Here is a 13,354-nt window from a genome sequence, read left to right on the forward strand (position 1 = left end):
ACACACATAACACATAACACACACACATGCAGCACACACACAACACACACAACACACTCCTGCATGCAACATACACACATGCCACACACACCACATACACAACACATACACAAAGCACTCATGCAACACACACCACATACACGACACACACACAAGGCACTCATGCAACACACACCACATACACAACACACACACAAAGCACTCATGCAACACACACCACATACACAACACACATTCACATATGCAACACACGCCACACACACATGCAGCACATACACAGGCAACACACATACCACACACACCACATACACAACACACGCATGCAGCACACTCATATAACACACACCACATACACAACACTCACACATGCAGCACACACGCATGCAATGCACATATCACTGACACATACCACACAAACATGCACACCATAGACCACACGCATACCACAAACCACATCATGTACACATGCAACACACAACACACACATGCACAACACACACAACATGCCACACAGACATACCACACACTTGCACACATGACACGATACACACAACACACTGCATATACAACACACATTCACAACACACAACACACATACACAGAACACACACTCCACACAGTCACATACACAACACGCACACCACACTCACACCCCCAGGCCACCCACACAGTGCTGAGCGTGTGCAGTTGAATTTGCAGATGCTGAGATCCCATGCATCTGAGTGGCATCAGTAAGCGCAGCCCATGGTCAGCAAAGCCGCCCGTGCTGAGGCGAGGCAAGCCATGGCTGTGTGCGCCACGCGGTGGCTGCAGAAACTTTCATGAGTCTCACTGCCCTGACCGGCCCAGGATCCCACAGGAGTGCTAATAACATACAACATAAGCACTGACTTAACGTTCTAAAAGCTAACAGATTCTGAATTCTGAAACGGATCAGGCCCCCAGGGCCTCCGATAAGGTATTCAGATAAGGTGCCTGTGGGACAGAGCGTCCCAATTTCAGACAACTGAAAACGCTAAGGCCAGCTAACATCCATCAAGGCCAAGCTCTGGTTTCTCGTGATTATCTTACCATTCCCCACGCACCCCGAGGTCAGCAAGCCATGCAGTGGAGAAGCCGAGCAGCCTCCGGCCGTGCCCTGCTGGCTGCCTGCTTAGGGTCAGTAGGGCGATGGCCTCGCAGGGGCCAAATGCACCTCCAGCCTTGGCACAGTCGTGTTCCCCAGCGCCAGTGCACCCTCCCTCGCTGCAGCCAGCATCAGGCTCTGCATTAAACACCAGATTAGAGCTGTTTGTCACAGGATTTACAGGGATTTTCCCCCATGGCGAGAGATCCTGCCTTTCCCCAGGACATATAATACAGCTGTCAGGGGCCGTATGCGCACAGCTGGGGCTTAGGTGGGGTTCAGAGAGGATGGGAGCAGGGAAGTCTCGAAACCTAGTTGGGATAAGCCAGCTGCTCCTCTGCCGAAGAGGAGGAGCTGGGCCCCCCATCCAGACATATCTCCTGTACTTTGAAACCCTGGAGTCCTTGGCCACTTCGCCACTGAGGCGCTGTGCCCTGAGCAGACATTACCAAGCGCTCAGAGGGCAGGTGTCCATCACATGCATCTGGTTTGAATCCCAGCCCCACTCCCGAGTCTGGGACTTAGAACCAGGCATGAAAACTTTGAGCCTCAGTTTTCTTGTCTATGAGGTGGAATGTTGACAACTGGATGCATGTCCTGGAACTGTTTTGATCCTGAGACACATATAACGAACTCGGTCACCAAAAGACTTTGCATAAGAAAGCTCATAGCACCTTTATCCAAAGCGTCCAGAAAATGAAAACAGCCCACATGTGCATCAACCGGCAGGGGCACCGTGACCTAGGACACCTTCATAGAACGGAATTCTGCCCAGCAAAGGAAAAGAGCAAGTCCCTGCCATCCCCAGCCCCACAGAGGGACCACCCAGACGTCGTAGGTGAAAGAAGCCTCCACGAAATGGGTCATGCTGTAAGAGTCCGTGGATATAAAGCTGAAGACGAAAGTCAGCTGCAGGAGGCCATTGGCTGAGTGGGAGGACCAGGGAGCCCCAAGGGCACTGGGAGCGGGCTGTGTTGCCACCTGGGCACGGTCACGCCAGGACACACATGTGGGATAACTCACTGAGCCGCAGTGAGTGCTGAGCTACTCCTCAAGAAAAAAGATATTGCTGGCAGGTCGTGAGGACTCGGAAGATGGGAGCTTCTAACGTGCCTGCCCCTGGCCCTCGTAGGTGGCCCTCTGTACCGGCCTGTCAGTCTTGAACCAGCAAGCAGACAAGCGCCTGTGAGGGCCCTAGTGATCTGGTGCCCCTAGGGATTTGTCGCTTTTCTCTTAAGTTGGGATTTTTCTGTTTGATTCCGTTGTGCCTCTCTGGTTTCGTTATTTTTTTTCTTTTGGGAGAAAAAGCAAAGTTGGGGGGTGGGAGGGCAGTGCAGAGGAGAGCGGGAGAATTGGGCTGGGGCCAAAGTAACCAGCCGCTTTCCAAGACAAGCCTGTCAGCATCGCTCCCTGGAATTTCCTCTGCGTGTGCTCGTGGGCTCAGTTTTTCCATAAAGTCCCACGTTCCAGCAGGGGACCCAGCAGCCTCTGCAAAGGCCACTCTGCCGTGGTCAAGGGCCGGCTAAGTGGCTGCCTCCCGTTGCAAGACCCCCGGAAGAACCCAGAAATGGCCCTCAGACATGGTGGACTGCGGCTTTAATTTGTCCTGGGAATGCGTAGATCCCAGCCCAGCTCAGAGTGAGGCCTGGAACCTTCCCTCCCTTCAGGCCAAAACGCCTCCCCATGGATTTTTTAAACACCATTGTGTTTATCTAGAAGGCCGGCAGGCAGAGGCTCTGCTGAGGCTGACGTTTTGAGTGAACTTGCTTCTCACCTCCCAAGCAGGGGGCTCTCTCTCCCTTCTCCGGAGGTGGGCTTGGCAGGGCGAAGGAGAGAGCCTGGGGGACGCTGGACTCGCTGCACGGGCGGCCCCAGCCCCAGCTCACTGGCCATCCGGGAAGGGGCACAGCCATCAGGACGCAGCCAGCTGGGGCCGTCCTCACTAGGATGCGGGTAGAAGCCCTGGGCCTCCCCTGCTCCAGCCTGGCTGCTGCAGCCCAGCCTTGAAACGTCCCGTCACAACATGCTCTAAGCAGGGCATCCAGGCCCTTTCCTGCCACTCCGTTAGTGCTGAGCCTGGTGATCGCAGTCAGACCTCCAGACCACCAGGTCAGACCAGGTCCCCCACCACTGGGCAGCTGCGTGGGCTCCACCTGGCCAGCTGAGCTTTCACGGCTGAATCCTAACAGGAGACCGGGGCAGTGTGCCTCCTTCACCCACATGGAAGCTTCCCACAGCCCTCCCAGCCTCTGCTTCTCAAGGGCTCCTGGAAACCCCTTCCTTTCTGTTCTGGGGCTCCAGGGCAGGAGGTGGCAAGGATTAACTCTTACTGCTCAACTCGGGGTGCGTCGCAGTCACTGGACCATGTGAGGCCCTTCGCCAGGGAGGCTTCACAAAGGCCCCTCCCTCCCTGGCCCTGCTCCTAGCCCCGACAGGCAGCATCTTATCCTGCCTCATGAGTTTCCACAGATGTAACGGTGTTCTTGGGCTGTGGTGTGCATATGGATTGCTTAAAACATCTTCTTGAGGATAATATTCATACCGAAAAGCGCTGGACTCAAAGAGTTGTCACCAACGGAACAGAGCCAGAAAATCAGCACCTGGACTGGAAGACCAAGTCTACCCAGCTTCTGGGAACACCCCTGGGGCCCCTTCCACACCCTGCTTCACCAAACAAAGAGAGCTTTTTATTTATCATTTCTTGTCCTGTTTTCCCACTAAGCATCTTGTGGGTCCTGCGGGGGGTGCTCTGTGCATACCAGACCCATAGTTTCCAATTTGAGTGAAGATGCATCTTGTTCCATATTATGCCTCCCTGGCCCTTTCCCGTTCATCACTCGCCCAGGGGTCACACACACAGCACCCCCACACCACCACCACATCCTCACCCCATGCCCCCTTACGAACATGGTGAGGATGTCTCAAAATGTATACAGGGAAGGTGTGCACCTATAGTTCCAGGTACTTGGGAAACTGAGGCAGGAGAACCACTTGAGCCTGGGAGTTCGAGGTTCTATGTCACTATGATCTTGCCTGTGAATAGCCACTGCACACCAGCCTGGGAAACACAGCGGGATGCCCTCTGTTTAAAAATATATATGTAAATATGCACAGAGAAGCAAAATTGCTGCTGGGTAGATTAGCTTCCTGTTGGTGCTGCAACAAATTATCACTGACTTGGTGACTTAAAACAACACAGATTTATTACCACCACATTTATTCTGAAGGTCAGAATTCCAAAATGAGATTTCTTGCTACGCAAAAATCAAGGGGTCAGCAGGGCTGGCTCTCTCCAGAGGCCCCAGGAGAGCAGCTGTCCTCTTGCCCTCTGTAGCTCCTGAAGGCCACCCACATGTTTTGGCTTGTGGCCCCATCATTCCAACCTCTATTTCTCTTCTCACCTCTCCTCTCATGCAAACTCTCCTGCCCAGTTCTCATAAGGACCCTTGTAATGACATTGGAACCACCTTGATGATCCAGGATACTCTTCCCAACTCAAACTCCTTAACTTAATCACATCTGCAAAGCACCTTCTGCCAAGTGAAGTAATATATTCATAGGTTCTGGGCATTGGTGAGTGTCTTTGGGGTAGAGCTGGGAACACTATAGTGCCAACCACATTAGCTGTGCATTGGCCTCATCAGAACCAGCTTGAGATTCAAAAGATTTGCTCCAGTTCATACTCCAGCCAGCAGAGCATCAAAGTTCCTATTTCCCCATGTCTCTACTTCCTTCCGTTCAGCCAAAGTGCCTTCCCTCCACGTCCAAGACCTGGGCCTCCTCCTTCCTGACTCCAACTTGGAGGACAATTCCCTGTGAGACAAGGGGCCCCCCAAAGACACATCTCTTAAAACCTGATAAAACAGAACACCCGGTGCTGGTGCCAGTGTGATGAAAAGGGCAGCCTCACACCCAACCCACGGGAACAGAAAGCAAATTGGCAACAAGTTCCCAGAGCCTTGACAATACTCAGATTTTTGATTCTGTAATTTTTTCTGGCCGACTCTCCTAAAAACATCACAGGGGAGGTGCTAGATAAATAGTCCTTCAGCTGAATTGAGCAGGACCTGGAGGCAGCACACGGGGTGGAAGAAGGGGAGTTAGAGGTGAGCTCTGGGTATGACTCACACGCCCTTAGGGAAAATAGCCTGTAAGAGCCTGCAGGAAAGCTAGCAAGTCCACGGCTGAGGAGGGGCACTCCTTCCTGTCTGGTGTGTGGCCGCCCTGTCCTCCCCACTCACCCCCATCAGAGTCTGGGCCCCCCAGCTCCCCTCTTCCTGCCTTGTGTAAGGGTCACTGGTCACTGCTGCTACTTTCCAGCAGCGCAAATCAGAAACACTGCCAGAGGGAGGAGAGGAGAGAGGAACTGGAGTCAGAGAACAGGACAGAGCACAAAGAAAAGAGAACCAGCTCCATGGCGATTTAAAAGAAAAAGACCCACGCTGAAGGCAGGGAGCTCAGGCCTTCCTAGAGCTAGGTGGGCAGTGCCATCCAAGTGGTATGCCTCAAGCCAGGGTAGGACCCACGTGAGCCTCTGTTCTCACTGCTCTCCACTTTTCAACTCTCTACTTTTTCAAAAGGTTGACCACATGCCCCGAGCCGCTTCAAGACTGGTGGCTCTCGCCTGTAATCCCAGCACTTTGGGAGGCCGAGGCAGGTGGATCACAAGAGGCCAGGAGATTGAGACCAGCCTGGCCAATATGGTGAAACCTCATCTCTACTAAAAATACAAAAAATAGCCAGGTGTGGTGGCACGCATCTGTAATTCCAGCTACTCGGCAGGCTGAGGCACGAGAATCACTTGAACCCAGGAGGCAGAGGTTGCAGTGGGCTAAGATTGTGCCACGGCACTCCAGCCTGGGCCACAGAGTGAAACTCCATCTCAAAAGAAAAAAATAAAAGAGACTTGTACGTATGGAGTCACCCGGAATAGTCCAGTGGCCAGGCCTGGCACCAGTGACCAGGGCAGCATACAGATTCTCCTCTGCTTACAATGGGGTCACATCCCAATACACCCATCATACATAAAAAATATTGTAAGTCGGTTTAGAATATTTTCAATTGGGGTTCATCCAGACATAACCCTATCATGAGTCCAGGAGCGGGCGGAATGCCTGTTGCCGCCTCACTCCATCGTGGGAGGGGGACTGTCTGTGTCTTGTTTGAGGTCTCATGAGATTGGGCCCCCAGAATCTACATGACTTTAGAGTCATTCAGATTGTCCATAAAGATAGGAGCCTAGCAAAAAATACCTGCCTGGAGCTCCGTACCCTGGGGGCAGCCCATCATCATTATTGTTAAATGCTAATACTTACTACGAATAACAAATAGTCTGAATCTGTCCTGAACTTAATAGCCGTAAAGCCACTCCCTCCTCCAAAAGGCGAGGAGGTGTGGAACCAACTCCGAGTAGCCAAGCAGGGGTGGCCCCATCAATGTCCCACAGGATTCCCTCCTGAGGTGGTGGAGACACAGGCATTGTCCTCTTGGCCTCCCTCCCACCCAACCTGTCGTCCTAAATGCTTCACAAAAAGATGAGCAGTTGCTACTAAATCTTTCTCTATCCCTCTCTCTCACTCTCCCTCTGGTTCTCTCTCTGTGTCTCTCTTTTTCTCTCTGTCTCACTCTCTCTCCATCTCTGTTGAAAACACCCACCTGGAGCTTCCAAGTCTGGCAAACACCACAGAAGGTCTACACTGGGAGCACCCGTGGTGACAGGCTAGCTCATGCTGCGCCAGGCTCCGAGGGTGGAAGGTCTACACTGGGAGCACCCGTGGTGACAGGCTAGCTCATGCTGCGCCAGGCTCCGAGGGTGGAAGGTCTACACTGGGAGCACCCGTGGTGACAGGCTAGCTTGCAGCCTGCCAGACACTGAAGGCTCTCCACATTTACCCTGAGAGTTAGGGAGCTGACTGTGCCCAGTTCACAGATGAAGAAACTGAGGCACAAAGGGCCCACAGATGGGACGTGGCAAACGCAGGCTCCATCCAAGATCAGGCTGCAGAGGCTGTACTTGGAGCCAGTGCGCTGTGCAGATTGCTGCAGAAAGAGGAGGCGAGAAGACAGTGAAGCAGGAGGTGCAGGGAGCAGGTGAGCAAACAAATCGCGTGGAAATTGTGAGAACGCGTGAACTCGGGAGAAGACAGCCCAGATCATCCCGTCACACTCACTCTGCGTTGGAGCCATCCAGGAGGCTATTAAGGGCCATCCTCCACATGCAGCCCTGCAGGTCCTGCCTGAGCGAACCCGGTGGGGGCTGGGTAACTCCTGGGGGACCCCGCCCTGCAGTCAGGGCTAGGAACTACTGGACTAAATTCTCTCCACATTTGCCCCCTCTCCTGCATTCTAGCTCCTGAGGAGACGGTGCCCTTGCTGTCTCCTTAATGCAGTGCAAGCATGGCTTCTTGTGCCCATTTTTACATTCTACACAGGAAGCCGAGATGCAGAGGGAAGAGGGACAAGGCCAAGGTCACACCGTGGGTCACTGGTGAAGCCAGGAACAGGTGCAGGCCCCTGCCTTGCTCTTTCCTCCGACCTCCAGCTCCAGCCTGACCCACCTGGGTTTTTCCCCTCCGCATGCATAAACAGCAGTCTCCTTTATGGACACAGAAGTCAAGACAGATGAGCAGGTAGGAGGGAAAAGGCTCCACGCTGGGGACTGCCTCTGTCCCCCTCGGTCAGTTCAGCCTGACAAGGGGCCTTGTCATTAAAGCCATGTCAGTCTGCAACAGCCCCAGTGGCCGGCTGCATTTCTTGGACACCTTTCCCGGAAGACTTGCCAGTGGTGCCCGTGCAGGGCCCACCTGGGACACGTTGGCCCCATCCAGCAATCTGTTTCTAATTCCCTGACGCGGGGCGATTTCTCCTCCTCCCGGGCTGCCGCGGGCTCCACATGCCTCAGGGATTCCACGCTGAGTGAGCTCTGTCGGAGACGCCGAGGCAGCGGGGAGTCAGGACAACGCGTTCCATTGTTCCCCACCCGCCTTCCCAACGCCCTGATCGGCAAGAAAATGTCTCCGAGAGACGGACAGAAAGAAAACATGCCCGGGCCGAGGCATCCCATCGGGCTGATCAGCCACCATCACTGGGAGCCGCTGGGCAGATCTTCTCTGTTACCAAACAAAGCTCCCTTCTCCCTCCTTGGTCCCAGCTCCCAGGGAAATTAACCTCAAAATTGGGGGTGAGCCTTAGGGGACTGTTCACCCTGACTTCCGGGGACGGCTACACTGCAAATACTCCCTCTGTCATCATGAATCAATATAATTGCTGCCATGACCGTTTACGGAGCATGTCCTATGTGCCAAGCATGGTGCCAACCTCTCCACGCAACAATGGAGAACACCAAGAGGCCCTGGCGAAGCACCAGGCCCCGTGGCATGTGCCTTCTTCCATCTCATTTAATCCTAAGGACACCACTGTGACGGGGATACTGTTGTCGGTCCCATTCTTTACAGATGGGAAGAAGGGAAGGGAGCCCAGAGCTCACTGTGCTTAGCTAGTAACAGAGGCAGAATCTGAACCTGGGTCTGTCAGACTCCAGAGCCCGCCCTCCCAGCCACTTGTGGAAACTAAAAGGTCCTCCCCATTCTGCAGTGGAGATGCCTCTGGGTGTCGCCCCTCATCGTCATCCCTAGTTTTAGCCAAGAACAGGTCAACAGGAAGCGAAGTGCTTGACCTGGGCTAACGGCGGGGCCTTGGCCATGACGGGCAGGAGGCCAGGGCATCCAGCACGTGATATGACCCTGGCCACCTACCCTGACGGCCGGGCATCCGGGCTGGAGCAGGGTCCACCTGGATGAGTCGTGGGGCTGTCAAAACAAAGGACCACAGCTGGAGGTCAAAATGACAGAGTTATTCTCTCACAGTTCTGGGGGCCCATTCCAAAACCACGGTGTGGGCAAGGTTGTGCTCCCTCTAGGGGAAGATTTTTCCTGCCTCTCCTGGTTCCTGGTGGCTACCCAAACCCTGGGTTTGCAGCTGCATTGTTCCTACCACCGCCTCCGCAACACACGGCTTCCCTGTGTGTGTCTGTGTGCCTGAATTCCCTTTTCCCAGAAGGACACAATCATTAGACTCAGACCCACCACAATCCGGTAGGACCTCATCACATCTGAAAGGCCCCTCTTTCCAGATAAGGTCATCGTCTTAGGTTCTGCACGGACATGAGTTTGGGGGGGACACAATTTGCCCCAGCACACCCAGCAGCCATCTGTCCTTCGCCTCGTCCAGCCTTCGCAGATGGCCCACTCTGTGCCGCGGTGTGTTTCAGATGCTGGTGACACAGCCCGTTGAGAAGAGTTTCAGAAGCCCAACGAAGGAAGACAGCACTTGTGTCTGGGGATGGTCAGGGACAGCTGTGTGGTGAAGGTGACAATTGAACTGGGCCATGGAGAGGGAGCAGGAATGTGCCGCATGGGTGGGAGAGGGCGGGAGGCTGCCAGGCCCCTCCAGGGTCAACAGCATAGGGGTGCGCGCTGGGTTCATGTGTCTTCACTTCAACAGTTGGTTTTTCAAAAAGCCCCTTCTCTTGTCGCTGTCTACACCACCTGGTCAGCTAGTGACAAGCTCGGCAGGAAGTTCAAGGGTGCCCTGGACCTCCTCTCCCACTGACCACAGGCCCTCAGTGCCTGACCATGCGCCCTGAGGAGTCATCTCCTCCAGGGGCTGGAGGAGGGAAGGAAGCCGGGAAGGAGCCCACGTTAGCTCCAAGTTGTTCCTGGGCTTCTTCACCATCTCCCAAGCCACAGCCTTGGTTCCCTGCCTGCCCCGTCCATGCACTGTGCAGACAAGCACTTCCCAACACCCACCAGCAACTCCCAGGCCGTGAGTTCCACCTGCAGGCTCCCTGGTCCCCCAGTGATGCCATGGAAATCCTTACGAAACCTCAGCTGGTTGCCCTTCATCTATTCTTCTTATGTGAACGAAACCACTCAGATTTGAATGTCTCCAGGCCCCCATGCGACTTGTCAAGTTCACAGAGGCAGAGAGAGTAACGGAAGCTCTAATAAACACCAGCCTCCCTCCAAGCAAATCCTCTCTCTATTCTCTAGGACACAGGCTGTGAATCTTGCCTCCCCAGACTTTTAGGGGAAGACAGACTCTTGCAAATTGTTTGGAAAGCTGTGAGTGAAAGGGGGACAGAAGGGAGACACTCCTCAGAAGCCAGGTTCATGGTGTCCCCATGAGTGGAGTTCTTGGTGCTGGGACAATGGTTGGGTGTCTCCTCTGCACTCTCCTAAGCCGTAACATGTATAAACACATTAATCATCACAGCACCCCTTTAAGAGAGGGATTCTTATTATTCCACTCTACAGAAACGGACAATGATGTCCAGAGAAGTTAAGTAATTTGTCCACAGTTACACAGTCTAGTAAGTCACAGACCCAGGCTTCAAACCCAGAAAGCTGGCCTGATCACTTCATGTCTGCTGGCCTCACTTCATGTCTGCTGCTTCTCTCTACTTCCACCAACTGCCAAGCTAGAGGCTTGATGGTGGCAGGGGATGGCGAGCACTTTGAATTCTGGCAGCGAGAAGAAAAACAGGATGTGGGAGGAATCTGGCTTTCTGTCGTTGCTTTTACTTACAGAAGCACAAAAGCTTGTGTCAAGAGCATTCACTCCAGACACAGTGACCACGTCCCTCCTAATCCACTGATCACAATGTCAACCATCACTGCTTTAGCTGAATTCCAGCTGGCTCAAGAACACAGGAGACAGGAAGGTGCTCAGACCTTGACCCAAGAGACCTCCCTGTGAAAGTCCTGCCCTAGGTTCTGCCGTAGCCACTCCCAAGGCTCAGCTCCTCCCAGATTCTCTAACAGGCACCCATCTGCTGGAGACCCATAAGAAGAAGACAGCCAGTCCAGGAAGAGGGCACTGTGGTACCACTCTGGGGGCCAGTCATATTGAGTTGTTCTAGAACATTCTAGGATGCATACACCAACTCATAGGTGAGCAACTGCTCTGGGTCTCCTGCAGTGGCCAGCACTGTGCTGACTCTGCATGCTTCAAGAGTATGTTGGTGAGCTGGATCGATGACATCACAGACCAGAGAGTACACCTGGGAATGAATGCCAGGTCATACTGGACGCTTCCCCTTTAACAGAGAGTGAGGAGAAGCCATTGGCATGAGGGTGACCCATGGAGGAGTTGGGGCAGGGGAAGTAGAACTGAAATTGGTGAAGGAAATGGGATTTCAAGTCAGGGAAGGAACAAGGGGGAGGATGTGTCAGTTTGGGGGAAGAACAAAGCCAAAAATAAAGATGTTAAGGCCAGGCGCGGTGGCTCACGCCTGTAATCCCAACACTTTGGGAGGCTGAGGCAGGTGGATCATGAGGTCAGGAGTTCAAGACCAGCCTGACCAAGAAGGTGAAACTCTGTCTTTACTAAAAATACAAAAAGTAGCCGGGTGTGGTGGTGGGTACCTGTAATCCCAGCTACTCAGGAGGCTGAAGCAGAGAATTGCTTGAACCCAGGAGGCAGAGGACGCAGTGAGCCGTGATCACACCATTGTACCCCAGCCTGGGCAACAGAGCAAGACCCCATCTCAAAAAAAAAAAAAAAAAGATGCTAAAAGGTTTAAAGACCAAATTTAGGCCAGGCACAGTGGCTCACACCTATAATCCCAGCACTTTGGGAGGCTGAGGTGTGTGGATCACCTGAGGTCAGGAGTTTGAGACCAGCCTGGCTAACATGGTAAAACCATATCTCTACTAAAAACACAAAAATTAGCCAGGTGTGGTGGCACATGCCTGTAGTCTCAGCTACTTGGGAGGCGGAGGCAGGAGAAGCGCTTGAACCCGAGAGACGGAGGTTGCAGTGAGCTGAGATCACGCCACTGTACTCCAGCCTGGGCGACAGAGCGAGGCTCCTTCTTTCATTCTCAGCACTGAAAGCTCTTCTTGTGTAACTGGCCCCAGACTACCTTTCCAGCTTCAAAATAATGTTGTGCGCGGCTCACTACAGGAGCAGAGGCAGTGATACCAATGAGAACTCTCCTTCCCAGCATGCCAAGAGCTTGTTGTTCATTCTCCCCACTCTATGTCCTTGTCAGACCTCACTCATCAATCCCAGGCCTCTAGAAAGTCTCTGACAGTGGATGAGAGTTTGTACCTGAAACAAAACCAATTTTCTACACCTGCTTCATCCAGGAGATTTTTCCCCTTCTGTATTTGCTCTTTGGTTGTTTATGGTCATAATTTCCCATCCTTTGGGCCACCAAATAGTTCCAAGGCCTCTGCAGCAGTCTCCAGGCTACCCTCCAGCATTGGGGTAACACTTTCCATGGTCAGGTTGTCTTTTTTCTGAATTATGCAGTTGGAACCTTGGAAGCAAGTTGCCTTTGGTGGTTTTCAAACCTTGGGATTTTGGACCAAATGCTGCCTTCTCTGTGACCCATTTCTTTCCATCGAAAGGTGTGTGTAAGTCGTCCTGAAAAACTGAATCCAAGACTGCTCTGTATTGAATCCATCCCCCAAAAAGCATGTGTTGCCAACTTAGTCCCCAATGCAACCATGTTGGGAGGTGGGGCCTAATGGGAGGGGTTTAGGTCATCAGGGCTCCACCCCGTGGAAGGATTAATGACAATGACAAAGGGGCCTGAGGCTATGAGTTGGCCGCATTGCTCTCTCTGGCTCTCTGACACTTCTGCCGTGGGATGACACTGCAAGAAGTTCCTCACCAGATGCAACCCCTCGATCTTGGACTTCCCAGCCTCCAGAACCAGGAGCCAAATAAATTTCTGTTCATTTCCCAGCCTGTGGCATTCTGTTATAGCAGTGTAAAATAAGACAAAGACATCACTGTCTAGAGGCTGGAATGGTGCTTTGGGCCAGGACCAGCAGGACCTTGGGCCAGACGTGGCGCTGCCAAGTCTCCCAAAGGAGACCTTCCTGAAGTCTTCTCCATTAGAGTCATTTTGGTGCTATCTCCAAAGCAGCATCATTAAAATGGAAAAATGCTACCCAGGAAAGGGAACCTCTGAGTCTTCTCATACCTGCCTGGTCAAAGCTTCTTTAGTTGTATGTAACATAAAACCCACTTGAGCTAGCTTAAGCTAAGAACAATTTTTTAAAAATAAAATAAGATTAATAAACAAGCGGAATTATTACAAGAAAAGATGGTGGGGCTTCAGCACACCCTGTGCAGCCAGATAAGGCATTCCCTCAGAGAGCCCTGGGCTTGGCTTAACACTCAGCCATTGCCATCTGGAAAATCTTAATAACTTGA

This window comes from Piliocolobus tephrosceles, chromosome 17 (genome assembly GCF_002776525.5).
Source record: "Piliocolobus tephrosceles isolate RC106 chromosome 17, ASM277652v3, whole genome shotgun sequence".
NCBI lineage: Eukaryota > Metazoa > Chordata > Mammalia > Primates > Cercopithecidae > Piliocolobus > Piliocolobus tephrosceles.